Consider the following 5,281-nt stretch of genomic DNA (forward strand, 5'->3'; position numbering starts at 1 on the left):
TTCAACACGGGAACAATGGGACTGGCTCATTCGTTAAATTTGACCGGTGATATGATCCCTTCACGCTGAAGTCTGTCCAGTTCGATTTCGACCTTCTCCCTCATCATGTACGGAACTGCCCGAGCTTTATGATGGATGGGTCTTGCATCCGAGTCCACGTGGACCTGCATCTTGGGTCCCGTGAAATTGCTGATGCCTGGTTCAAACAGCGAGGGGAACTTGCTTAGCACTTGAGTTTCCGCCGCCGACGACAACGCTTTGATCTCATTCCAATTCCATTTGATTTTTTCTAACCAGTTCCTGCTGAACAGCGTTGGATCATTGCCTGGAACAATCCATAATGGTAAATCGTGAACCGCACCATCGTACGACACCTTGACTTCTGCACTGCCAATCACCGTTATGAGTTCTTTAGTGTACATGACATTGACTGGACTCAGCTTAGACCTCACAGCCTTAGTATCCCACAGCCTGTTGAATTTCCTCTGGCTCATTATTGATTGACTCGCACCCGTATTCAATTCCATCGATACCGGCACACCATTAAGTTTTGCATTAATCATTATCGGTTGGCTCTTTGTTTGTAACGAATACAGTGCATACACTTCCTCCTCTGGTATCTCGGATTGCATATCCAGATCTGTGATAGACTGATCATCATCCTTCACGTGGTGTGTCGCAGCACACTTGCTCAGTTGAGGACACATGCGCTGCAGAGCTCCCACTCTTGAACAGCCTTTACAAATATACCGTTTAAACCGACACTGATGAGGCCGATGATTTCTTCCACAACGCCAACACGGTGAAATCGGATTTATTCCCGTTGGCGGTCTTTGAGCAGCCACAGGTTTCGTGTATGCAGTCAGGTAGGCCCTGCCATATGCAGCTCAGCCAAACAACAATACAGTAATTGCCGAGTTCTGATTTTTTAATGATATTTGCTTTAAGCTTTTGTCCATCGTCATGCATGATTGGGCAGCGTCTCCGCCGCCAGATGAAGAGGGGTGGCAGGAGACTCAGAGAGGAGAGGAATCTTCCAGATTTTTTTCCCCCAAATTGGCTTGGGTTTTTTATCTGGTGTTCTTCCTCTCCCAGGGGGATCACATGGCTTGGGATGGGGTGGAGTGTATAGACTGTGATACACAAGGTATCGGGATTGTGTGGGACAGACTCGATGGACCAGATGGTTTTTGCCTGTCAGTCATTGTTTGTATGTTTGTGTGAAGCATAAACACCAGCATGGACCAGTCGGGCTGAACGGCCTGGTTCTGTGCTGTAGATTCTACGTAACGATGCGTGATCATTTGGGCGAGGCCCGAGAGGGTAGTTGGAAGAATATTGTTGCATTTGTCGACACCCTCGTGCTGGTGGGGTCGCAGGAAGAAATTAGGAGTAATTGTAACCAAACCCTGCCCGGTGGGAAATTGACAAGATCGGATCCCCCACCAGCCCCCTACCACCCCCACCCCAAAATTTGAAGTCAACAGAAAGTTAAATTGGGCAGGGTGTAAAATGGCAGCCAATCTGATCCCGTCAGTTTGGCAGGATGGGTTAAATTTACCGGCACCCCGCCGCGTGGGAGGTTGGCGCGAGTCTCGCTAAGGGCTAGTTCACATCGGCGAGGGGGCATTAGGTGGGAAATTCGAGCTGGTTGAATAAACAAAGAAACAGCTTTGTGTTTTCGCATAGCGAGGGCCGGCAGCTGAGGGAGCTGAACCAGGGCAGATGTCGCGAGGCGTCCTGACAATCTGTTGGACCTTTTCAGGACTTTCGTGCAGAGTAAGGGATGGTCGGAGGGGGGAAGAGCGCGGCGGGGGAGGAGGGAGTGTATTCCAGAAGTGGATGTCATTCAGAGCCCTCTCTGGGAGTGAGATGTGTGCGCTTTACACATGCACAAACCAGCTTGAAGGAACAAGAGTTCGCAAAAACTTCAGAAAATCTCCTCCCAGCCATCTGTTGTTTGGTATTATTTACAGGGAATGTTTCTTTTGACACAGTGTGCTGGGATGTAGTATGTGAATCAATGTGATCATAAACTGCAGACTAAGCTGGTGATATGGTGAACCAGATGACATCTGGAAGTAAAATCTGGCGTTCGGCTGCAAGTTCTCAACCCCCCCACCCTGATTCCTTGCACTGTGAGTCGCCTAATTTAATCGATTTATTTTCTGAGTCGGACTGGGGGTGAAATCGATCTTCGTCATTACGGCGACGAACACAACTTTTACACAGTGCCCGATTTCTCTCTCCCATTACTCTCAATGGAAAAGAAATAAAATTTACAATGCTGGAAATACTCAGCAGGTCAGGCAGCACCTGTGGAGAGAGAAAGAGTTAACCCTTCAGGTCGATGGAAAAGAACATCGAGTGTGTTGGTAAAACCGGCGTGAGCCCATTTCGCGACACTGGCGTCTTGACCACAGGAACGTAGATACAGGAGTCGGACATTCAGCCCCACAAACCTGTTCCGCCATTCAATGAGGTCATGGCTCATCTGTACCCTAACTCTATCTACTCACCTTTGCCCCTTACTACCTTTGGTTAACAAAAATCCATCCATCTCAGATATAAAAGTAACAATTGACCTAGTGTCAATTGCCATTTGCGGAAGAGAGTTCCAAACCTCTACCACCCTTTGTGTGTAGAAGTGTTTCCTAACTTCACTCCTGAAAGACCTTGCTCTCATTTTTAGACTATGCCCCTTAGCCTACACTTTTCAAACCAGTGGAAATAGTTTCTCTCTATCTACCTTCCGTTCCCATTAATATCCTGAAATCTTTAATCAAATCACCCCTTAATCTTCTCAATTCTAAGGAATACAACCCTAGTTTGTTTAATCTCTCCTCATAATTTAACCTTTGGAGTCCAGGTATCATTCTGGTAAATCTACACTGCACTCCCTCCATGGCCAATATATTCTTCCTAAGGTGTGCTGCCCAGAATTGAACACAATGCTCCGGGTGTAGTCTAAATAGGACTTTGCTGTAGCATGCCTTCTACCACCTTGTATTCTAGTCCCCTAGATATAAAGGCCAGCATTCCATTAGCTCTTTTGATTATTTTCTGGACCTGTCCATGACATTTTAATGATCTATGTACATGAGAATTTTGTTTTTTCTTTAGTCTGTTCTTGGGAGGCATGCGACTCTGGCAAGGCCACATCTGTTGCCCCGAGAAGGTGCTGGGCCTTCCCCTCGAAGCACCGCAGCCCGGATAGGGACGCCAACCCTCCCGAATTATCCTGGTGTCTCCGGGAATTAAAGATAAATCTCCGGGACACTGCTGCCCAGGAGAAAAATCATAAGAGGCCTGAAAAAAAGGAGTTTTTCTTTCATTTTCTTTGTTTACTAATTATAAAAAATATTGAAGATTGAAAAAAAAAAGCTGATCGTCAAGAATCGTCCAATCGGTTAACGTAGAGTCTGTTCGCTTTCCGATTGGCCGTGGGAAGGTGGGGCGTTGTGAGGATGGACATGTCAGACGACCATTGGCGGGAGTGTGGGGGGGGGGGGGTGGTAGGGGGGCGACTGGAGGCGGGAGGTCACGTGATGAATCCTCCAGGAAAACCAGAGTTGGCAACTTTAATGTATGCATCTGTGAGTATGCTCACAGGTTTGAGTGGCTTAGCCAGTCACATGATGTTCACAAGACTCAATAAAACCCCAGCCAGTTAGGTTCGGGGGTTGTGAGCCTGGTGGATGAACTGGTAATGTGTAGTATGATTGTTAAACCTTTTGCTAATAAACCAACTAGTTCTTCGTAACAATGTGTTGCTATGAATTCTTAAGCAAAGAAACCATGAAGCAAAAATACTACAGCAACCCTAAGCCCTCGTAGTGGCAGTGCTCCCACCATGGTGTTAGGCATGAAATTGAAGGATATTAACCCTGTGACCACGAAGGGACGGTGGCATATGTCCAAGTCAGAGTGCTGTGTGACTTGGAGAGGAACTTGGAGGTGATGGTGTTCCCATGACATTACTGCTCTTTTCCTTCTCGGCGGTAGAGGTCGCGGGGGAGGGAGGTGCTGTCGGAGTAACCTTGGTGAGTTGTTGTAGTGCATCCTGTAGATGGTACATACCGAAGCTACAGTGCTTCAATGGTGGAAGGTGTGGTTATTGAGTCCACTGACAGGGGCACCAATCAAGTGACCTGCTCTATAATGAGATAGCCAAAGTATAAGCTTGATAGGTTTTGTCGTGGAATATTACCAGGATAGAATAAATCTCCCCCAACCATCAAACTCTGGAGAGCCTCATGGTAGCACCATGTCCCATCTTGAGAAGAGTGAAAATTTGCAGCGGGTACAGGGAGCAGGAAGAAAAACAAGCCTTTATATCTAGAGAACTAGAATACAAGGGGCTAGAAGTCATGTTTCAGCTATACAAAGCCCTGGTTAGGCCACACCTGAAGTACTGTGAGCAGTTCTGGGCACCACACCTTAGAAAGGATATATTGGCCTTGAAGGGCGTGTGAGAATGATACCTGGACTCCCAAGGATTAAATTACGAGAGATTCCACAAACCAGGATTGTAGTCAATAGAATATAGAAAGCTAAGGGGTGATTTGATCGAAGTTTTCCGGATATTAAGGGGGAACAGATAGGGCAGATAGAGCAAAATTATTTCCGCTGGTTGGGGAGTCTAGGACTAAGGCGGCATAGACTAAAAATAGAGCCAGACCTTTCAGGAATGAAATTAGGAAACACGTCCTCAAAGCAAAGGGTGGTAGAAGTGTGGAATTCTCTTCCGCAACCGGCAATTGATGCTAAATCAATTGTTAATTTTAAATCGGAGATTGATAGAATTTTGTTAGCCAAAGGTATTAAGGGATATGGGCCAAAGGTGGGTATATGAAGTTAAGCCACAAATAAGCCATGATTTGATTGAATGGTGGAACAGGGTCAAGAGACTGAATGGCCTACTCCTGTTCCTATGTTCCTAACAGGCCCCACAACTTGCGGCCTATTATTCAATATAAAGTAGCATCAAAATCTACAGGGAAATAGGTTTCGAGTAGACGCTTTCAGTTAATGAGTACCAGCTCGTTATGTAATGGGATGAATGGAGTCCTGCTGTGTAATTTCTATGATCCTACGACAGTACCCACAATGACGATTGTGGCCTAGAGTGTGTTGCACTCTTGGCCTTAGGAGAGCAATTGCCAGAAAGTGGGCTGAAATAGCGCCCAAATGAAATATATAAGAGCTCCCCTGAATGCTCACTTGGTAAATCTGCTGCCTAGTTATATCGAAGTTACAACAAGGAAGCAAGCTATTTGCC

The sequence above is a fragment of the Pristiophorus japonicus genome, chromosome 12 (genome assembly GCF_044704955.1).
Source record: "Pristiophorus japonicus isolate sPriJap1 chromosome 12, sPriJap1.hap1, whole genome shotgun sequence".
Taxonomy (NCBI): Eukaryota; Metazoa; Chordata; class Chondrichthyes; family Pristiophoridae; genus Pristiophorus; species Pristiophorus japonicus.